The sequence below is a fragment of the Moschus berezovskii genome, chromosome 11, assembly GCF_049115385.1.
Source record: "Moschus berezovskii isolate FMDL1 chromosome 11, NW_MosBer_1.0, whole genome shotgun sequence".
Lineage (NCBI taxonomy): Eukaryota > Metazoa > Chordata > Mammalia > Artiodactyla > Moschidae > Moschus > Moschus berezovskii.
In genome coordinates, this window is record NC_142470.1 from 45,319,104 (window position 1) to 45,343,308 (window position 24,205).

Genomic DNA, 24,205 nt, shown 5'->3' on the forward strand with positions numbered 1-24,205 from the left:
ACAGGCTTGGAGGGGATGGGAGTAAGCAGGCCAGGCTAGGTCTTGGGTAGTTGAGACGTATGATAAACGGCTATTTATAAAGGAGTGTGCAGGGCTCAAGGAAACCAAGGAGGACTGGTGAATTGCAGAGGCTGGCAACAGAGGGGCCTCTCCAGGCCTGAGGCGGTAAGGGGAGGGTGGGGGTGGCTCTTGGAACCCCAGGGGATATATATATATATATATATATATGTGTTTACATATATATATAGTGAATATATATATGCTGTTACATATATAAAATTTAACCCTAAGGTAGAGTGAGTGATTATCATCCTCATTTTATAGGTTAAGAAACTCAGTTCAAAAGGTGTGACTTGTCTGAGGGCTTCTTGCTAAGAATACTAAGATCTTACATTAAAAAAAAAAACCAAAGACCCTCCATATTCCCTCACACATTTAAAAATTAACATCTAAAATATACCATGTTTATACAGTTGTAAAAGGTTATAATTTCCTTTACAATATATTATAAATGAGTTTTTTAAAAAATTGTTATATTGTTCTTCAAAAAGTATATCAGTTCAGTTCAGTTGCTCAGTTGTGTCTGACTCTTTGTGACCCCATGAACCACAGCATGCCAGGCCTCCCTGTCCATCACCAACTCCTGGAGTTCACTCAAACTCATGTCCATAGAGTCGGTGATGCCATCCAGACATCTCACTTTCTGTCGTCCCTGTCTCCTCCCACCCCCAATCCCTCCCAGCATCAGAGTCTTTTCCAGTGAGTCAACTCGTCGCATGAGGTGGCCAAAGTATTGGAGTTTCAGCTTTAGCATCAATCCCTCCAATGAACACCCAGGATCGATCTCCTTTAGAATGGACTGGTTGGATCTCCTTGCAGTCCAAGGGACTCTCAAGAGTCTTCTCCAGCACCACAATTCAAAAGCATCAATTCTTCGGCGACCAGCTTTCTTCACAGTCCAACTCTCACATCCATACATGACCACGGGAAAAACCATAGCCTTGACTGGACGGACCTTGGTTGGCAAAGTAATGTCTCTGCTTTTTAATATGCTATCTAGGCTGGTCATAACTTTCCTTCCAAGGAGTAAGCGTCTTTTAATTTCATGGCTGCAATCAGCATCTGCAGTGATTTTGGAGCCCAAAAATATAAAGTCTGACTCTGTTTCCACTGTTTCCCCATCTATTTCCCATGAAGTGATGGGACCAGATGCCATGATCTTCGTTTTCTGAATGTTGAGCTTCAAGCCAACATTTTCACTCTCCTTTTTCACTTTCATCAAGAGGCCTTTGAGTTCCTCTTCACTTTCTGCCATAAGGGTGGTGTCATCTGCATATCTGAGGTTATTTATATTTCTCCCAGCAATCTTGATTCCAGCTTGTGCTTCTTCCAGCCCAGCGTTCCTCATCATGTACTCTGCATATAAGTTAAATAAGCAGGGTGGCAGTATACAACATTGACATATTCCTTTTCCTATTTGGAACCAGTCTGTTGTTCCATGTCCAGTTCTAACTGTTGCTTCCTGACCTGCATTCAGGTTTCTCAAGAGGCAGGTCAGGTGGTCTGGTATTCCTATCTCTTTCAGAATTTTCCACAGTTTATTGTGATCCACACAGTCAAAGGCTTTGGCATAGTCAATTGTATCTTACTTTATTATATTTTACTGCTAAAATGTCCATTCATGATCATTGTCATCATACTTATTTAGCAAAACTATGACTGTAAATTGAAACTAAATTTTTTAAATCTGCCACTGATAGTTGTAAGTGTAATAAACTTTATCATTATAATTGCTTAGTAGTGTACAATTTATCAAAGCAAGTGTTACAAATTTAGATAATTATTGAATATTAAAAGTAAGCTTTTAGTGGAAATGTATCTCTTAATGTATGGGACCTTTTCTGCTCTCATTAGTTTATGTACCTGTGGAGGAGTATTAGTTAGAATGAAACTGGATTTAGTTTCAGATCTATTTGTATTCTCCAGAATTATCCATGTAAGTGCTTAGAAACCATATTCACATAAATAGGAAGATGGGAGTTCTTTGGACTCCTTCCATGTCATTTGCAACACAAAATAACATGGTAGCTTATTATCAGAAGTTACTTTCAGTGATCTGTTAACCAGTTAACTCATTCAAGCTATTCTTCAGTTCGTCTAAAAGCAAACAATTGAAAACCACCTGACTTGTAAAAGAATTTACTACCCATTAGTCTTTCAAAGCTTTACTAAGATATTGCCTTTTATTTAGTGTTACTTTAAGTCAATATGCTATGCAAGTATTAGGAAAAATTACAATAGTATTTCAGTATCCCCTTTCCAAAACAGTATTTTAAATCAAATGCTTTTATTTTGTCACCATCTTGAGGTGGCTTATTTGCTGATTAAATTTTCTGTTTTGGATAAAATGCTGCTGTATAGTCTAATTGTGAAACCAATCAGTCAAATAAGACTGATTTAGTCTTCAGAAAAAGTATGATTTCATTTTAAATTAATGCACCATTAAATTTTGAGGAGTAATGTAAAAAATCTGAGAAATAAATTATAGAGTGTATTTGAAAGAGAGAATACTAAAAGTTAAGATTAAAATGGTGCAGTGATAATAAAGTGTAAATGTTTAAAATCACATGAATCATGATAATGTTATTTCTCATTGCTTAATTTATATTAAAGTGGTGCAAAGTGGGCTTAAAACAATGTTATTTATGAAGTTAGGAGTATGATAAAAGGAATGGTATTCCTTCAGTAAACTTTTTCACAAACTTTTGTGTGTATGTATTTAATAAACGAAGAAAGTGACTTGCTGAAAGTCAGTTAGCAGATGGTCTGACAATTAGCAGATGATTTTACATTTGTCAATAGAAAGTAGAAAGTAACATTTTCTAAGATCAATCTTGACCATAATTGGAATAAATATTTCATTGTGTAATTTGTTGGAAGAGTGTGGCTTACATTAAATTCCTTACTAAATGCTGGGCTTACAGTGCCTGAATGGCTCTTGTGGGACAGCACACAGCATTTGCCTCTGGCTCTCCCTCTCTTTCTGAGGAGCAAATGAGATCTCCTTTTCTCGTATATAGTTCCGTTCCGTTCCGTTCAGTCGCTCAGTCATGTCTGACTCTTTGCGATCCTGTGGACTGTAGCCTACCAGGCTTCTCTGTCCATGGGATTCTCCAGGCAAGAATACGGGAGTGGGTTGCCATTTCCTTCTCCAGGGGATCTTCTCGTATATAGTAGGTATGCTTTATTCCCCAAATCTAGTTTCTCAGAGTATTAACTTTCACCTTGAACCCATATGTAAAATTTCTGTAATTCTATTAAACGAATTCTACTAACTGCTAAGAGAAAAATATTTTCCCCTGTTGTTGTTCTTAAAATCTCATAATTTCTGTCCTTGATTTACAGTGAATTTACAAGGAAGAACTTTTGTAATTAGTAATAACTAATGTCAAGTAGCATAATTTGCCATTGCAGTTTCATTGTGAATTTGAATCTCCAGGTGGTTTCTGAATTCGTTGTAAGCATTCATTTTGTTGAAGCAACAAACAATAGAGCATTGAACTGTTATGCTGGATTTAGAGATGTTCTTAGCATTTTTTTCCCCAGCTTAGCATTTTCTAGGTAATGATTGATTCAAATTAGAGAAAATACTTGAAATACCATTCTAACAACTTCCAGCAGAGCTATTAAAGGAGTGTTAAGTTTTAGATCCCTAAACTTGAATGTTGGCTCTTTATACTGTAGGTATTTTGGAACTTAGAAGATTTTATACTTTTACGCTGTGAAATTACTTAACCTCCGTAATTTTATCTATAGTGTATATAAAAGTTGTATGCATCTAGTTAAAAATAATTCATTTTAATGTTTTCCTTAATGAAATACAGTTAAGCTTTAAGGATTTTTTGTGTAACAGTTTTGTAATCTGATTCCCTTTAATTGAAACTAGCAAAGTAGTATTTGGAGACTATTGGCTTAGGTATCTCCTCAAGTAGCAATATGAGCTTTACATAGCATCGGTGTAGTGGTGACTCAGAGGTAAAGAATCAGCCTGTGATGCAGGAGACATGGGTTCAATCCCTGGAGAAGGAAATGGCAACCTGCTCCAGTATTCTTGCCTGGAAAATTCCATGGACAGAGGAGCTCATGAGGTTGCAGAGTTGAACACAGTTGAGTGTGCACACACTGCCCTGCACCGTACATGGGTGTAGAAATATCTCTTAGACACCCTGCTTTCAGCTCTGTAAGGTTTATATCCAGTAGTAGAATTCCTGGATTATATGGTAACTCTACTTTTAATTTGTTGAGGAGCTGCTGTGTTTCTGTTAGCAGATGCACCATTTTACATTCCCATCAACACTGCATGGGTTCTGATTTTCAGTATCCTTGCCAACACTTCTTTTTTCTGTTTTTTGTAGTACCCATTCTAATAGCTGTGGAGTGGTATCTCCTTGTAGTTTTGATTAGCGTTTTCTTAATGATTAGTGGTTTGAATATCTTTTCATGTGCCTGTTGGCCACTCCTATATCTTCTTTAGAGAAATGTCTACTAAAATCCTTTGCCCATTTTTAAAATCTGATTGTTTGGATTTCTGATGGTGAGGTTTAGAACTTTTCTATATATTCTCTGCCTTAATACCTTATCAGAATATGGTTTGTGAATATTTTCTCCAATTATGTGGGTTACCATTTTACTCTGTAGATCTCTGGATAGTTAGCTTCTTTTCTTTTTTTTTTTTTTGAACAGAGGAAAATTTATGCGTCGAACCTGGACTGGTCACTTATGATAATATACATGCTACAATTCCATTCTCTCCAATCATTCCACCTTCACCCTCTCCCACAGAGTCCCAAAGACTGTTCTAAATGCCTATGTCTCTTTTGCAGTCTCTTATACAGGGTTCAGGTTACCATTTTTCTAAATTCCATATATATGCGTTAATATACGGTATTGATGTTCTTCTTTCTGGCTTACTTCACTCTGTATAATTGGCTCCAATTTCATCCACCTCATTAAAACTGATTCAAATGCATTCTTTTTGATGGCTGAGAAATACTCCATTGTGTATATGTACCAAAGCTTTCTTATCCATTCATCTGCAGATGGACATCTAGGTTGCTTCCATGTCCTGGCTATTATAAACAGTGCTGCAATGAACATTGGAGTACATGTGTCTCTTTCAATTCTGGTTTCCTCGGTGTGTATGCCCAGGAGTGCGATCGCTGGATCATATGGCAGTTCTATTTCCAGTTTTCTGAGGAATCTCCACACTGTTCTCCATAGTGGCTGTACTAGTTTGCATTCCCACCAACAGTGTAAGAGGGTTCCCTTCTCTCCACACCCTCTCCAGCACTTATTGCATGTAGACTTTTGGATAGCAGCCATTCTGACTGGTGTGAAATGGTATCTCATTGTGGTTTTGATTTGCATTTCTCTGATGATGAGGGATGTTGAGCATTTTTTCATGTGTTTGTTAGCCATCTTTATGTCTTCTTTGGAGAAATGTCTGTTTAGTTCTTTGGCCCATTTTTTGATTGGGTCACTTAGTTTTCTGGGATTAAGCTGCAGGAGCTGCTTGTATAATTTGGAGATTAATCCTTTATCAGTTGCTTCATTTGCTATTATTGTCTCCCATTCTGAAGGTTGTCTTCTCACCTTGCTTATAGTTTCCTTTGCTGTGCAGAAGCTTTTGATTTTAATTAGGTCCCATTTGTTTATTTTTGCTTTTATTTCCAATATTCTGGGAGGTGGGTCTTGGAGGATCTTGCTGTGATTTATGTCGGAGAGTGTTTTACCTACGTTTTTTTTTTTAAAGGTGTAGTATTTTAAATAACTGTTTCAGGTAATATTCATCTTTGATACTAAGTTAAAACTACACAAGTGGTAGTTTCACAAAGGTTATTTGCAAAATGTAACTGGAAAAAATATCATTGAATATTTCCTATTTTGTTACATTAAAATCTGTAGGCCTGTCTTGCACATTGAATGGATCATGTATTAATGGATGATTTTTTAAAGTAATGTGTTATTTTACTAAGGATAGTGTCCTTTGATGCCCAAAATTTAAAAATTTTCATTAACTTCAAGTTATCTGTTTTCTGTGCCATTGCTATCAAATCAAAGAAATCATTGCCAGGCCCAACACTATGAAGCTTTTGTCCCTGTATTTTTCCTAAGACTTTTATTGTTTTAGGTCTCTTAGAATTAAGTCCTTAATCCATTTTGAGTTAATTTTTATATATGGTTTTAAGTAAGAGTCCAACTTCATTCTTTTGCCCATCAATAACAAGTTTTGCCAGAACCATTTGTTAAAAAGACTTGTCCTTTTCCCCATTGAATGGTCTTGGCACATTTGTCAAAAATTTGACGTTATATGTGACAGTTTATTTCTGGGCTTTCTATTCTATTCTGTTGGTTTATATAGCTGTTTTTATGCCAGTGCTGCACTGTTTGAATTATTCTAGCTTTGTAATAAGTTTTGATATTAAGAACTGTCAGGGGAGTGTGTAATTTCCTCGGTTCTGTCTCATCACAACAAAAATTTGAAGTGACAGACATTAAAGCCCTTGGCGCATCAAAGCTCTCGGACAGTGTTACAGCTCAGTTTTATTTAGAAAATAAAGGAAAATACATCCTCAAGATGTGAAGGCATGCCGATCCAAAAGACGCAAAGAGAAGAGAGAGAAAGAGACATAGAGAACATGCGCGCAGGAGAGAAACCCCCAGCCCTTTGGCTCCTCTTTTTTATATGTTTTTTTCCTCCTCCTGGGCTTCCCCTATGTAAATTGGGCTAGCCAGGAGCCCTGTTTGTTCTACCTAAGGTCCTCACTCCGGTTAGTCCTCGTACCTTCCTTTGTTCTATTCTTGCAGGCTTTTCCCTCCTTGTCTTTTAGCCACCACCATTCTGGACTCCTTTTTCCTATTCTAACTACCTAACAGAACTATGAGCCTTTCAGTTTTTTTTTTTTTTCCCTTTTGTTTTGGCTATTTGGAGTTTCTAGAGATTCCATTTAAAATTTGAGTTTTTCTATTAATATTTCTGAAAAATATGTCATTGGGATTTTGATAGTGATCTCAGATGGCCTTGGCCTGCAGTGGCTTGGAACAGGGCTTGGGTCACAGCTGAAGACTGGGCTGGGTCACAGCGGTGAAAGTACCAGATCCTTTGGCTTTGCAGAAAAGTATTCCCACAAAGACGGAAAGCGGTGAAACGAAGTGTTTAAGAGGAAAAAAGAATACAGTACCTGTGAACAGACACAAGGGTCGACTCAGAGAGAGAGAGTCACTGAGTCATGCCCTCGAGGCAGTTAGTTACTCTTTTGGGGTATTTCTTCCCGGTTTGCTTTGGCCAAACATTTTGATTTACCTGGTTCACAGTCCGTATTTGGTATATCTCAGGATCCTCTCATGTACGCACATGCATCCCTTAGCCGAGATGGATTTTACTGAAAAGGCATCTGAGTAGAACATCCCTTGACATAACTCCCCTTTGGCCTCCAAGGAGCATTTTCTGCACTTGTGTGGGTAGGAGGTCTCCTGACTTCAGGAACGAGAAATATGTGTTCTGTGCAGGGTCCAGCCTCCTCCCTTAATTGCCCTACTTTTCTTGTCTTGAAATTTCAGTCAATAGAGAATGAATCTCCAGTTGCTTTACCCTAAGGGGAGGGGAGTCCATCTACCTCCTACCTTAATAGGGATTGTGTTGAATCTGTAGTACCCAAAGGTTGTTTTTGGTAGTATTGACATTGCCTGTATTAAATCTTCCAATCCATGACCATGAGATGTGTTTCCATTTATTTGTCTTCTTTCATTTCTTTCAGCATTGTTGTTTCATTGAACATGTCTTTTGCTTTCTTAATTCCTAAGTATTCTTTTTGATGCCATTGTAAATGGCATTGATTTTGTAATTTCCTTTCAGACTCTTCATTGTTGATGTGTTGAAACACAAGTAATTTTCACCTGTTGACTTGGTATCCTTTTAGTTTGCTGAATTCATTTATTCTGACAGTTTTCTATTCTGGAGTGTTTAGCATTTTCTCCATATAAGATCACATCTGTGAACAGATTATTTTTTTCCTTTCCAATTTGGATGCCTTTTATTTCATATTCATACCTAATTGCTCTGGCTAGTACTTCCAGTACTATGTTGAATATAAATGGTAAAAGTGGGCATGCTTACCTTGTTTCTGATTTTAGAGGGAAAACTTTTAGTCTTGCACTATTGAGTATATTTGCTGTGGGTTTTCCATATATGACTTTTTTATTTGAAGTAGTTTCCTTCTATTTCTACTTTTTGAGTGTTTTTATAATTCAAGGGTTTTGAAATTTGTTAGTTTTTCTGCATCAATTGAGATGATAATGTGTTTTTTTCTTTATTACATAAATGTGCATTGCATCAGTCAAACAATCATTGCATTCCAATAATAAGTCCTACTTTGTCATGCTGTTATCCTTTTAATATTCTGTTGAATTCTGTTTGCTGGTGTTTTGTAAGGGTTTTCGCATCAATATTCATGACAGATACTGGTCTGTAGTTTTCTTGTAGTGTCTCTGCATGGCTTTATTTTCAGGGTTATGCTAGCCTCATTGAATTTGTTAAGAAATGTTCCCTTTTCTTCAATTTTGGGGAAGGATTAATATTTTCTTCAATTTTGAGAAGGATTCGTATTAGTTCTTCAAATGTTTGGTGAATTAACCTTTGACTCTGTCAGGTTCAGGACTTTTCTTTGTTGGGAAATTTTATTATTGATTAAATCTACTTACTAGTTATAGGTCTGTTCAGATTTTCTGTTTCTTCATGAGTGAGTCTTGGTAGGTTTGTGTGTTTCTAGGCATTTGTCTGTTTCATTTATGTGACCAATTTTTTGGTGTACGATTATTCCCAGTAGTCTATTATAGTATGTTTTATTTCTGAAGAATTGGTAGTTATGTCCTCAGCTTCATTTCTGATTTTAGTAATTTGGTCTTTCCTCTTTTTTGTTGATGTTGTTGACTTTAAAAAAAAACCGACTTTTGTTTTTATTGACTTTTTCAGATTATTTTCCTGTTCTTTATTCATTTACCTCTGTTCTAATCTTTATTATTTCTTCCCTTTGCTAGCTTTGGGTGTAGAGGGATTTTGTTCTTTTTCTGGTTCCTTCAGTTGTAAAATTAAGTTGTTGATTTGAAATGTATCTTGTGTTTTAATGTAAACATTTATAGCTATAAATTCCCCCAGCACTGCTTTTGCTGCAACCCATATGTTTTAGTGTGTTGTATCTTCATTTTCATGTGTCTTTAAGTATTTTCTAACTTTGGTTGTGATTTTTTTCCTTTGAAATAGTTTGTTTAAAGTGTATTATTTCTACAATTTTTTGAATTTTCCAGTTTGACTCTTGTTACTGATTTCTAACTTTATTTTGTTGTGGCCAGAAAATATACTGTGTATGATCTACATCTTTTAAAGCTTTTTGAGATTTAATTTGTAGCATAATATATAGTGGGTCTTAGGAAATGTTCTGTGTATACTTGAAGAATGTATATGCCATTGTTGTTGGGTTGAGTGTTTTGTATGTCTGTTAAATCTGGATGGTTTGTTGCATTTAGTTTTCAATTTCTTGGTTATATTCTTTCTCATTGTTCTATCCATTATTGTGAGTGGGATATTGAAGTCTTCAACCCTATTTTGAATTGTTTGTTTCTCTCTTCAGTTCTGTCAATTCTTGCTTCATATATTTTAATGGTCTGTCATTAAGTGTGTAAATGTTTATAATTTTATCTTCTTGTATTGAAGCTTTTATTAATGTATATTATCTTTGCCTCTTGTAACATTTTTTGTTTTAAAGTATGTTTTGTCTGACAGTATAACTGCCACTGCATTCTTATATTTACGTTTAAAATAATTACTGATAAGGAGAAGCTTTTGTCATTGAACTATGTTTTCCATGTGTCCTATAGCTCTTTTTTATCTCTGCTTCTTACGTTAGTCTTCTGTGTTTAATCAGTTTTTAATAAAAAAGTTTATTACTTTTTCATTTCTTTTTGTGTACATTCTATTGTTAATTTCTTTGTGGTTATTCTGAGGATTATATTTAACATCTAAAGCTGTAACACTAATTTGAATTTATACCATCTTAACTTCAATAACATACAGAAACTCTGCTCCTTTACAGCTTTTTGTTGTTGATGTCACAGAACTATATATATTGTGTGCCACAAAACACAAACTTACAATTCTTTTAGATGCATTAGTGTCCTAAATTATGTAGAAAACAAGATTTGGAATTACAAGTTATGGTAAAACTAGCTTTTACACTAATAAATGTTTTTGCTTTTTCTTTCAATGTATTAGTGTCTTAAGTCATGTAGAAAACAAAGTACAGTTAACAGGCCATTTTTACATTAATAATAGCTTTTATAATTACTCATGTGTTTACCTGTGTTAACATCTTTATTTCTCCATATGCCTTTAAGTTGCTGTCTAATGTCCTTTCATTTCACTTAGCAGGACTCCCTGGAACATTTCTTGTAGGACAGGTCTAGTGGTCATGAATACCTTCTACTTTTGTTTATCAGGAAATGTCTGAATTTCCCCTTCACTTTTGAAGGACAGTTTGGTTAGAAATAAGATTCTTGGGTGACAGTTTTTTCTTTATCATGTTGAATGTAACTGCTGTCTTCTGCCCTCCAAAATTTCTGATGAGAAGTCTGCATATAATCTTACTGAGGATCCCTTCAATGTGGTGACTCACTTGCTGCTTTTAAGATTCTCTCTTTTTAAAGTTTCATTATAATATGTCTCAATCTGGGTCTTATGAATTCATCTCAGTTGGCATTTGTTGAATTTCATGTTTTTCTTTAAATTTGGGGAGTTTTCAGTCATTATTTCTTCAAATATTCTCTGCCTTTTTCTCCCTGTCTTCTGCCTCTAGGCCTTCCATGATGCATTTATTAGTCTACTTAATGGTGTTCCATAGGTCCCTTAGACTGTGTTTACTTTATTAAAATCGTTTTTGTGAGCTTTAATAACATCCATTGTATGATTTTCAAGTTCAGTGATTCTTTCTTCTGCCTTCTTGGTGAAGTCTGCCTTTGACTCCACCTGCTGAATTTTCTTTGTAGTTACTGTACTTTTCAGCATCATTATTTTTGTTTTAGATTCTTTCTATTTATTGATACTTTCATTTTGTTCACACATTGTTTTCTTGACTTTGTCTACGTTTTTCTTTGATTCTTTGAGCATATTTAAGACTGTTGTTTTAAAGTCATCTAGTATATCTACCATTACGTCTCTCAGGGTGGTTTCTCTTGATTTATCTTTTTCTTGCTTTAAATGGGCCAAACTTACCCTCTTTCTTTGTGTGCCTTGTGGTTTTTCGTTGAGCACTGGACATTTGACTCTTAACAGTGTAACTCTGGAAATGAGATTGTCTGCCTTTCCCAGGATTTGCTGTTTTTGCATTTTGATTGTTGTGAGCTGTCTCTGTTGAAAATCAGATTGAGGTGTAAACTTGATGTCTATTCAGATATTTTTTTTGTACCTTTCTCAACATGTGTGGTCACTTTCTAATTTTTCTCGTATATCAGTGGCTTGTGAATATCCTCGTCTTTAATATCTGGTTCCTAAAAGAGGAAACGGGAAAAAAAATGTAAGAGGGGTGAAAAAGGGCACTGCCTCTATTTTTTTTTAATTTATTTACCTATTTATAGTTGCCTGGGTCTTTGTCACTGCTTGTGGACTTTCTCTCATTGCGTGAGCAGGGGCTACTTTGTCTTGAGGTGCAAGGACTTCTCATTGTGGTGGTTTCTTTAGTTGTGGACCACAGGCTCTAGGTCCTTGGGCTTTGGTAGTTGTGGTGCACGGGCTTAGTTGCTCTGTGACATGTGGAATCTTCCTGGAGCAGGGGTTGAACCTATGCCCCCTGCATTGGCAGGTGGACTCTCATCTACTGTACCACCAGGGATGTCTGGGGTGTGTGTGTATACTAAGTTGCTTCATTTATGTCCGACTTTGTGTGACTGCATGGACTATAACCCACCAAGCTCCTCTGTCAATGGGATTTCCCAGGCAAGAATGCTGGAGTGGGTTGCCATGCCCTCCTCCAGGGGATCTTCCCAACCCAGTGATCGAACCCGTGTCTGTTATGTCTCCTATTGGCAAGTGGATTCCTTACCACTAGTGCCACCTGGGAAGCCTGGGGCCCTGCCTCTTTATATCTTTGGGAAGTCACTTTAGCCAGAGGGGGAGGGGCTTGCATCAGTGAGAGAAGGTGCAGCAACAATGACTGCCCACCTCTTTGTCTGCAGCTCTGATCAGAAGGAGTAATCAGTGATCAGATCACAGATGCCTGATATTTGAAGGACAGAGTTCTTTTACTCCACCTAGCCTCCATAAGCCGTGTGTAAGTGGCTCCATGAACATGTACACAGCTGCCTGCTATGTGGCTAGGGGATGGGTAGCTGCTAGTGACTAAAATTAACTGATACTGTATATCTAAAGTTTTCCCTGGAAGTTGGAAGCCTTCACCTGACTCCAGAGTTCCTTGTATTAGACAGATTTTGCTAATGGAATTGTTATCCAGGTAGGGAGACAGATTTCTGGTGTCTTTTACTCTGCCATTTCCCAGAGTCCTCTTCACATAAATATTTTTAAATTGGAGGATTGTCCAGGGCTAAGGAGTGATCAGTTGACTTAGCTAATAAAAAGAAAAGCTTGGGTTTGTACTCTTTTTTTAAATTCAGGAATAATGTTACATATCTTGGAAATTATTTGGTTGGCTTGAATGACATGCAAAACAGTTTTTGAAACTATTCTCAAATAACTTCTAAACTGAATACAGAGTAATTTAAAGATGATTATTACATTCACTTCAGTGAGTCTTAAACATAGATTTTCCAAAGTCAAATTTAGTCATGAAAGAAATTAAGGTACTTGTAATTTTACTTAAAATGTGATCACAATGAATAGTGCTTTTACTATTATTTATTATTATTATTAATTTATTTTATTTGGCCATGCTGCATGGCATGCAGTATCTTAGTTCCCTGACCAGGGATTGAACTCCTCTTATCTGCATTGGGAGCATGGAGTCTTAGCCACTGGACTGCCAGGGAAATCCCACTATTTTATTATTTCATACATACATAATTTACATACATCCCAACATATTTAGCTATAAAGTATTTGGCTGGAATTTTCAGGAATTATGAAGCACAGAATATTTTAAGAAGATGAAAATTGTGGTCCTGTGAATGTCACGTAATCAAGTTGCCAAGAGTAGTCAAGAAGTAGAATGGACTGGAGTCAGCTACTGGCACCTCCGCTTTCAATTTCATGTAAAACAAGATACAGTATTACCTATCAGAATTCTATTTTTTATTGACGTATAGACAATTTACAATGTTTTTAGCTTCTGATATACAGCAAAATGATTCTTTTTCAGATTCTTTTCCACTATAGTTACTAAAAGATATTGAATATAGTTCTTTGTTCTATACATTAGGACCTTGTTTTTTATCTCTTTTATATATAGTGGTTTGTATCTGCTAATCCCAAACTCTTAATTTATCTTTTTTCCCTCCCTTCCCTTTTGGTAACCATAAGTTTGTTTTCTACATCTGTGACTCTGTTTTGTAAATAAGTTCATTTGTATAATTTTTAGATTCCACATGTAAATGATATCATAGTTTTTCTTTCTATGAATTACCTCACTGCATATTATCATCTCTAGGTCCAGTCATGTTGCATGTTGCTGCCAGTGACATTGTTTCATTATCTTTTATGGCTAATATTCCATTGTGTGTGTATATGTATATATCACATCTTCTTTAATCATTCATCTGATGATTGACGTTTAAGTTGATTTCATGTCTTGCCTATTGTAAATAGTTGTGCTGTGAACATTGGGGTGATGTATCTTTTTGAATTAGAGTTTTCTCTGGATATATGTCCAGGAAGTGGGATTGCAGGATCATATGGTAACTCTATTTTTAGTTTTTAAAGGAATCTCCATATTGTTCTCCATAGTGGCTGCACCAGTTAACATTCCTGCCAACAGTGTAGGATGGTTCCTTTTTTCCCATACCCTTTCCAGCATTTATCATTTGTAGACTTTTTGATGATAGCTGTTTTGACTGGTATGAAGTGTTACCTCATTATAGTTTTGATTTTGGATTTCTCTATTAGTTAGCCATGGTGAACATCTTTTCGTGTGCTTTTTGGCCATCTGTAGGTCTTCTTTGGAGAAATGTCTGTTTATATACTCTGCCTAGTTTTTGATTGTTGTTTTTGTTATTGAGCTGTATGAGCTATTTGAATATTTTGGAAATTAAGCCCTTGTTGGTTGTATAATTTGCAAATATTCTTCCCATTCTGTAGATTCTCTTTTTATTTTGTTTATGGTTTTCTTTTCTTCTAAGACTTTTGATTAGATCCCACTTGTTTATTTTGCTTTTCTTTCTGTTACCTTGGGAGAATGACCTAAGAAATGATTGCTACACTGTATGTCAGAGAATGTTTGCCTCTTTTCTCTTCTAGAAGTTTTGTGGTGTAGTGTCTTACATTTAAGTTTTAAAGCCATTTTGAGTTCATTTTTGTGTATGGTGAGAGAGTGTTCTAACTTCATTGATTTACATGCAGCTGCTCAGCTTTCCCAGCAGTGCTTGTTGAACAGACTTTTTTCCTTCATTGTGTATTCTTGCCTCTTTTGTCAAAGATGAATTGACTGTAGGTGTGTGGGTTTATCTCTGGGCTCCCTATTCTGTTCCATTTACTCTCAGCATTCCCTTTGATAATTCTTCCCAGGAGTATGAGTTACCTAACCTGGAGTTTTTTTCCTTTAAGTAAGAGGAGTAAAGTTTATTGGTTTTAACTCTACTACCTGGCTTTATGACCCTGCATAAGTGTCTTGGTTTCTTTTAATTGATACAATGGAGTAGGAACATAGCATGACCATAAAGTCTAGAAACAGTGCAACAATTCCCCTCTTATAGAAATCCAGTTAAATCAGGAGGTGTATAAGAATGTTCATAAGTACTGCTTCTAACTCTAAGCATCCATTTGTCTGTCAATAAGAGAATGTTGAAATGAATGGGCTGTAACAACACATGTGAACATAACTGTATATAAAAAATGTAATGTTGAGTACTGTTTATAATAGCCAGGACATGGAAGCAACCTAGATGTCCATCTGCAGACGAATGGATAAGAAAGCTTTGGTACATATACACAATGGAGTATTATTCAGCCATTAAAAAGAATACATTTGAATCAGTTCTAATGAGGTGGATGAAACTGGAGCCTATTATACGGAGTGAAGTAAGCCAGAAAGAAAAACACCAATACAGTATACTAATACATATATATGGAATTTAGAAAGATGCAAATGATAACCCTGTATACGAGACAGCAAAAGAGACACAGATGTATAGAACAGTCTTTGGGACTCTATGGGAGAGGGTGAGGGTGGGATGATTTGGGAGAATGGCATTGAAACACGTATGTTGTCATATGTGAAACGAATCACTAGTTCAGGGTCAATGCATGTTACAGGATGCTCGGGGCTGGCATGCGGGGATGACCCAGAGGGAGAATAAAGGGAGGAGGGAGGTGGGAGGGGGGTTCAGGAGGGGGAACTTATGTAAACCCGGGGCAAATTCATATCAATGTATGGCAAAACCAACCAATATAATATTGTAAAATAATTTGCCTCCAATAAAAAATAAATTACAAAAAAAAATGTAATGTTGAGTGAAAAAAAGTAAATCATAACACATAAAATATGATCCTAATTTCAAATTTTAAATATGTAAAGATTCTATTATTTAGAGTTTCATAATAAACTGTGGAAAATTCTGAAAGAGATGGGAATACCAGATCACCTGACTTGACTCTTGAGAAAGCTGTATACAGGTCAGGAAGCAACAGTTAGAACTGAACATGGAACAATAGACTGGTTCCAAATAGGAAAAGGAGTACTTCAAGGCTATGTATTGTCACCCTGCTTATTTAACTTATATGCAGAGTACATCATGAGAAACACTGGGCTGGGGGAAGCACAAACTGGAATCAAGATTGCAGGGAGAAATATCAATAACCTCAGATATGCCGATGACACCACCCTTATGGCAGAAAGTGAAGAATTAAAGAGCCTCTTGATGAAAGTGAAAGAGGAGAGTGAAAAAGTTGGCTTAAACCTCAGCATTCAGAAAACTAGGATCATGGCATCTGGTCCCACCACTTCATGGCAAACAGATGGGGAAACAGTGGAAACAGTGTCAGACTTTATTTTTTGGGGCTCCAAAATCACTGCAGATGCTGATTGCAGCCATGAAATTAAAAGACGCTTACTGCTTGGAAGGAAAGTTATTACCAACCTAAATAGTATATTAAAAAGCAGAGACATTACTTTGTCAACAAAGGTCCGTCTAGTCAAGGCTATGGTTTTTCCAGTGGTCATGTATGGATGTGAGAGTTGGACTATAAAGAAAGCTGAGTGCTGAAGAATTGATGCTTTTGAAGTTGGAGAAGACTCTTGAGAGTCCCTTGGACTGCAAGGAGATTCAACCAGTCCATGCTTAAGGAGATCAGTCCTGGGTGTTCATTGGAAGGACTGGTGTTGAAGCTGAAACTCCAATACTTTGGCCACCTGATGCGTAGAGCTGACTCACTGGAAAAGACCCTGATGCTGGGGAAGACTGAGGGCAGGAGGAGAAGGAGATGACAGAGGATGAGATGGTTGGATGGCATCACCGACTCAATGGACATGGGTTTGGGTGGACTCTGGGAATTGGTAATGGACAGGGATGCCTGGTGTGCTGCTTTTCATGGGGTCGCAAAGAGTCAGACATGACTGAGTGACTGAACTGAACTGAACACATCTGGTAAAACCATAAAGAAGAATAGGGGCATGATCAATACTGAATTCATGATAGTAGTTGCCTGAAGTAGAGAGTAGGAGAGGATACACTGGTGTCTTCAGTATTGGTAATTGTCTTCTGCTTCTTAAAATGTGTGGATGGATGAATATGTGTTCCATTATTCATTTTTATGTTTTATTATACATTTACTATATTTAAAATATAGATTATGCCTTTATGACTCTTCTTTGTAGATTTATAAAAAGTACACAGTAATTTAGAGCTTTTTATATGCTTATGAAACAGCAACTTTGAAAAGAATAGAAGTCTCTCACAAGTCTTTTAAACCATTTGAAGGCATTTTCATTTTTGCAGATCCCATTCCTGTTTTCTTTTTTTTTTTTCCCATTCGTGTTTTCATGGTACTTCATGGCAAATAGATGAGGAAACAGTGGAAACAGTGTGAGAGTGTTGAGTGTGAGAGTTACTGTTTCAGGGGGCTGCAAAAAATCACTGCAGATGGTGATTGTAGCCATGAAATTAAAAGACGTTTGCTCCTTGGAGTAAAAGTTATGACCAACCTAGGCAGCATATTAAAAAGCAGAGACATTGCTTTGCCAACAAAGGTCTGTCTAGTCAAAGCTGTGGTTTTTCAGGTAGTCATGTATGGATGTGAGTGTTGGACTATAAAGAAAGCTGAGCGCCGAAGAATTGATGCTTTTGAACTGTGGTGCTGGAGAAGACTCTTGAGAGTCTTTTGGACTGCAAGGAGATCCAACCAGTCCATTCTAAAGGAAATCAGTCCTGAGCATTCATTGGAAGGACTGATGCTGAAGCTGAAAATCCAATACTTTGGCCTCCTGATGGGAAGAACTGACTCATTTGAGAAGACCCTGAGGCTGGAAAAGATTGAAGGCAGGAGGAGAAGGGGATGTCAGAGGATCAGATGGTTGGATGGCATCACCGACTTAATGGACAGGAGTTTGGGTAAACTCTAGGAGTTGGTGATGGACAGGGAGGCCTGGTGTGCTGCAGTCCATTGGGTCGCAAAGAGTCAGACAGGACTGAATGACTGAACTTAACTGATACATTTCCCCTCATCCTGTACCATACCTTCTCTCTGCTAACACAGCTTCATATGCCTACCTGTCCAGGTTTTACTTTGTACTTTTTATTTATTCACTTATTTATTGCCTGCCAGTCCAGTTTTTTGTTTCTACTGTTTGTGTATTTATTGGCCGCATCATGCAGGATCTTAGTTTCCTGACCAGGATCAAACCATGCCTCCTGCAGTGGAAGCACAGAGTATTAACCACTGGACTGCCAGGGAAATCCCAGCTCCTCCTTTTTTTCTTTTCTTTTCTTTTTTTTTACTTTTTAGCAAAGGAATTGCAAGTGCTTGGTCACCTGATTACCTGTAACTTCTGTCTATCTTGACTACAAATCGTATATTCTGGACCTCCTTTCCCTTGGAGTAATTTTTTTTTTTTTTAGGACAGCTCATGGAACTCAGGAAACCAGCTACTTATGTGTACCAGTTTTATTATATAATAAAGGATGCAATAAAAGGACACAGATCACCAGATGAAGAGTTACATAAGGCAAGGTCTGAGAGGGTCCGAGTACAGGAACTTGTCTCTGTGGAATTGGGGAGCATCACCCTTCTGGTACCTAGATGTGATCACTAGCACAGTCTGGAAGCTCTCCAAATCCCATAATACTGGGATTTTCCTGGAGGCTTTGTCTTATAGATGTGATCAGTTGTTAACTTAATTTCCAGCTCCTTTCCACTGTTTATTGAGTAGTGGGTGGGGATGGAAATTCCAAACTTCTTATCATAGTTTGGTCTCTCTGGTGACCAGCCCAATCCAAAAGCCATCCAGAAGCCTACTCACGGTTGCCTCATCAGAGCAAAAGACACTTCTGTCATCCAGAAAATTACGAGGGATTTCAGAGTCCTCTTTCAGGAACTGGGGTCAGAGATCAAATATGCAAATAAAAGGTGCTCTTAGTGCTCTTATCACTTAGGAAATTTAAGAGTTTTAGGAGCTTTGTGCTGGAAACTGGGGTCAAAGACTAGCTATGAGAACAAAAAGGTTCTCCTAGCACCCCTGTTATATAAGGCTTTTAGGAGCTCTGTGTCAGAATTTGGGGCACAGACAAGTATAGTAAGCTGACTTCTTTTTAAATCTTACTGCTTTTCTTCCTGCTCTAAACTGTCTGATGTATCCATAGTTCCTCAGAGAGAGACATAGAGACTCAGAGGATTAGATTAGCCTCGGAGATTTTAACTATTTTGTTTGAGCAGTGTTTCCTCTACCAATCCTGTCCCTCTGCCTCCCCTCGCCTGATGTAGATAGTGTGTTTAGCAATCTCCAGATTATGTCAGTGCCCATTCCCAGCCCAATATGTGATGGTGGTGGTGGGGCAGTTGGAGAGGAATTATTCAAAACACATGTTGTTCTTTTCATGGCATATCCTGTGACTAGCTCTTCTTGGAGTAGGTTTGGTAGAGCAGGCAGTTTCCCTAAGTGGCTACTGTGGACTTCATTGGCAATATGTATCTGCATCCTGATTTTGTCATCCTGCTAGATTAGAGCTCTGGTCTGTCTGTAGGTAGTGTAAGCTAAGTAATTCATTTTCTGAGCTCTTTTTAGAATATTAATATTGTGATACTTGTTTTATTTTAAATCGTGGTCATACTAAAAATTAATGTAAAACTGGGACAAGGATTTTCAGTAATTTAATACCTTGTATTATTCTTGAAAAATATTGTGAAACCATGACTGTTAATTAAGTCTGCCTTATTAATTTGACCTGATTAAGAGATATAAATTACGAGTGTATTTTCTTTATTTTTCAGTTCTTATGGCATAATCATTTAGTGTGTTCCTTAAAAAGAGTTATTTAGCACTTCTGTGAATATTTGTGTAGACTGGATTGTTTGCAGTTAACGTTTTTCAGAAGCTAAAACCTGATTTCCCACAATGTACAATCTGCTTTTGAAAATTTTCTACATTGAGTATCACTTGTTCCTGTGTACTTGTTATTTAATGTGACTGAAATATTAATAACTAATTGTTTAAAGTGCAGTATTTCATTTAATTCCATGTATAATTAAAAAATTTAAATACATTAACATTTCACAACATAGTCTGTGACTGGGATTAGGACTGTTTGTGTTTGCTGTTCAAATACTCAGTATAATATTTGATATTTGGATAAAATGCTATTTTTCATATCAAGTATATTTATTTAAAATTGTAGAGGGAATGTGCTAGGGAGCTTGAAAAATTTGTATTTAACATAAAATTATTTGATTCTTCAGAGATTTTAAAAAGAACAGTTTTGGGGTATCTCACAGGCTTATATGACTATTAGATTTAGCAGGTTTGCATCCTTTAATGATATGTTTCTTTTTCTGTCGTACATAAAACATTTGCTCTCTTGGTCATGCTTGAAAATGGGATAAAGCGGGGCGGGGGGGATAGTGCGATGAGATAGCCTCTCAGTTCTTTTCTAGAAAATGTAAAACTATCCCATCTCCGTTAAGCAGACTCTCCTCAAATGATTAGCTTTATTTCACAAGAGGAAATGCATCTTTATTTTAAAATACAATACTTTCCTTGTCCATTATGTGAATTAAGTGTGTTGACATTTAAAAAGCTGTCTAACTGAACCAACTATTTACAACAAGCCCAGGCCAGTCAGAACTACTTTGGGAAGGGCATATAGACTTACTGATTTGAAACTACTACAAGGCAAGATTATTCTAGAGACATGAAGTCTGGGTTTTGGCTTCAGGAAATATCACTTTGGAAATTACTCTCTAGGTAGGATTAAATGTAAAAGTGAAACATGCATCTATGAATTAAGTTTCATACTAAATAGAACTCATTGCCAGGGGAATTTTTAAAAAGCATTTTAATTATCATTTTTTCAAATTACTTTAAGAATGTTTGAAACTGAGTTGTAGGGCTATCTTACAGTGAGGGCTTTAAAAGAACATGGCCTTTTCTGGTGAAACATTGATTTTATTATTGTAAGTCTATTATGAGAAAGCTATTAGCTAGTGGATATTTAAGCTATGTTTAGTTGAAAATAATAGAATTACCTAATCATGTGCATGTTAAAAAATAAATTATTGATGCCAGACTATGAATTGTGTTCTTGATTGTAATAAACAACTAGGTAAAGAGTTAAAATATAGGAGTGTATGATCATGACTTTTATACACATATAAATGAACTTGTGTCAAAGATTTTTTTTTAACTCTTGTTGCTGTTTAGTCACTAAGTTGTGTCTGACTCTTATGCAGCCCCATGAACTGTGGCCCACCAGGCTCCTCTGTCCATGGGGTTTCCCAGGCAAGAGTACTAGAGTGGATTGCCATTTCCTTCTCCAGGGGATCTTCCTGACTGAGCCTCCGAGGGAGCCCTTATTTAACTCATTAGTTATAATATTGTTGCCAGCTCAAAGTAGATATATTTATAGTCAAATGAGTAATGCTGAAATGAATTTACAAGTATGTGCAGAGTAGGCAAAGCTGATTAGTGTCCACTGGGTAATGATCACGGCCAGTTTGCATTTCTGTGGCAAGAAATCATTTCTTTTATTATATATATCAGTTTTCTACAAGTTAACTTTCTCCCTCTACAGAGTTATAAAAAAGGCCTATCCAAGGGGAATTCCCTGGTGTCCAGTGGTTAGGACCCAGTGCTCTCACTGCAGTGACCCTTGGTTCTGTCCCTGATTAGGGAACTACAATCCTGCAAGCTGTGCAGGGCAGGCCTCCCGCAAAAAGCCTAGTCTGTGAAATACAAATGGCCTCCCCAGTCAAGGCACCGATTAAGTTTCAGTCTTTCACAACTTTACTCTCCTGTTCATATTAACTTGATTTTAGTAGTCACAAGAGAGCAGTTGTTTCCTGTCTGTCCACTTATTTTAGTTATGTAAATTCTGTGAGGGCACGCACCCCAAAATGCATTAATCTATAAAGCAATAAAATGATGATCTGGGTGTAAATACAGAAGCTGAATGGTGAAAACCTGTGTCCTGGTTCAGATAGTAGAAGACAAGAGGGTTTTATAAATCTAATCTTATTTTAATTATTTTGGAGGCACCAGTTATTTGAAGGAAGCCAGCAGTGAATACTTTTGAAAAATCAAGAATCCTCTTCTAACGAAATTAATTCCTCCTTGCCTTATTTGTTTTATAAATGAGGGCTTTGTGTTTTTGATTTTAAGTTTTGTATAACTTTAACTCCAAAATAATTAGAGGTACTGAACCGTGAAAGAACCAAGCAGGGCATATTACTTTTACAAAATCCTCATCGTGTATGATTTTGCTCTGATGTTTTACCCCTCACCAATCATTTATGCTTTCTATTTTATAATTAATAATAATATTTCTATTTTATAATTAATAATAATATATCAGAACTAACTTGCAGTTGCATATCCTTTCTCATTCTGGGGGAATACCAAGTGTGTGGTGAGGTAGGCTCTACCTTTCCACCCCTGGCAGTTAGACTGAACCAGTCAGATAGTTCTATCCAGGACACCAACTTCTAAGGGAGTGGGAGATGTTAAATTAGGGCTTTTCTGATGGCTCAGCATTAAAGAATCGGCCTGCAATACAGGAACAAAGGTTCGATCCGTAGGTTGGGAAGATCCCCTGAAGAAAATGGCAACCCATGCCAGCATTCTTGCCTGGGAGATCCCATGGACAAAGGAGCCTACTGGCGGGCTAGTTCGTGGGGTTGCAAAGAATCAGACACGACTTAGCGACTAAAAACAACACAAACAAGATGATAGATTAGATGACTCAGGAATAGTTGAGAGTTTGGCAGTATGGAGTGGAGAGTGGGGAAGAGTATTCCGTGGATTTTGAGGATTATGGGACCTAAATTCCATAGCATTTTCATCATACCTTGTCTCCTTTGGTTTCTCTGGAGTCTGATTTTCTAGGCTTCCATTGGCTCTGTGAACCACCTGATTTTCTTGCACTGTTTCTTTTCAGCTGAAATTTACTGGAGTTGTTTTCTGTTGTTTATAAAGCGAACAAATAAGAATCAAAACAAAAATCTAACTAGTAAAAGAAACAACCAAATACAGGGTTATGTCTCTAGGTATATGATCATTATCAAGTGTACAAAGATCAAAATGAAGTGTACATATTTTATGTGGGAAAAATACCAGAGCTGAAATAATTTAGGTTGCTGAATTATAACCTAATAGACCATATGACTCAGTTTATGGAATTTTAGTGATAACCATGAATATTATCATTTTGAAATTGTGTAATCCATCTTTTACCTATGGTCACATGTCCAAGAATATCCTTCAATGTTTAAAACTTTTCTGGCATCTTAAAATATGAGCTGCTCTTGGTAATAGTGAAGTAGCTCGTATTGAACTAATCTTCCTGGAGAAAAATATTATAAATTCTGGACAAAATACAAAACTGCTATGGCTCTCTGAAGGCACTAGAGAATTACCATAGCAGGAAGAAATTGAAGAGTCAACACTTGGAAAGAGAGAATAACATGACATAAATGAAAATGAGATTTTGTTGCCAGCTGACTTGCACTACAAGAAATGCTAAGGGAAGTTCCTCAGGCTGAAGGGAAATGATGCCAAATGGAAACTTGGATCTTTGAAGGAATGAAGAGGACTAGAAATGGAAAATAAAGTTGGTAAGTATATTTATTTTCCCCAATTTCTTTAAAATACATTTGACTGTGTAGGTGAAAATTATAACTTTGTATTGTGATATTTATATCATGTGTAAATGTAATACATACAGTGATTGAAGCATAATGTTGAGAGAAGGCAACTACAAGATTCTTGCATTTAATATGAAGTGGTACAATATTAACTCTCAGTAGACTGTGAAAGGAACAATGTATATTATTATCCTCAGAACAACCACTGAGGTACTGCTAAAATATGAATGAGGTCAGCAGTTATCAGTATCCTGCCATATAGCCAAATGTAAATTTCAAAGAGTTACGAATTTATGTAACTGATTAGATATTCAGACATCGGATCATTTTTAAATGGTAGAGTTGAATATACCAGTAACCTGTAAAAGGTACTGAAATAATGTAGGATTCTCTGATAAATAATAATGAGTGCTATGGGTCAAACACTGTTTTACATTCATTTGTTCATTACAGCAACTTAATTGGGTAGTTACTATTGTTCCTTTTTATCTTGAGGAAACCAAGGCATGGTGATGTTAAATAATTTGTTTAAGGTTTCATAGCTAGTAAGCAGCAGAGCCAAGATTTGAACCCAGGATGCCTGCCTTTAGGGCTTGTGCTCCTAACTTTTGTATTATACTTCCTCAGAAAATGAAACCTTAATTA

At 36.6% G+C, this 24,205-nt stretch overlaps 1 protein-coding gene across 8 annotated transcripts in view; it reads left to right on the top strand.

Moving 5' to 3' along the window:
• WDPCP (WD repeat containing planar cell polarity effector) overlaps window positions 1-24,205 on the top strand; it is a 385,832-nt gene that overhangs the window by 17,102 nt on the left and 344,525 nt on the right. Inside the window, exon 1 of one of the 8 annotated variants that reach the window (XM_088841309.1) lies at window positions 3,104-3,237. The exons of 6 other annotated variants lie outside the window; for them this stretch is intronic. The gene's annotated coding sequence lies outside the window, so the exon portion shown is untranslated. Of the gene's footprint in view, window positions 1-3,103; window positions 3,238-23,198; window positions 23,531-24,205 lie in introns of those variants that run through there. One more of the 8 variants, XM_088841308.1, reaches the window with a different exon arrangement.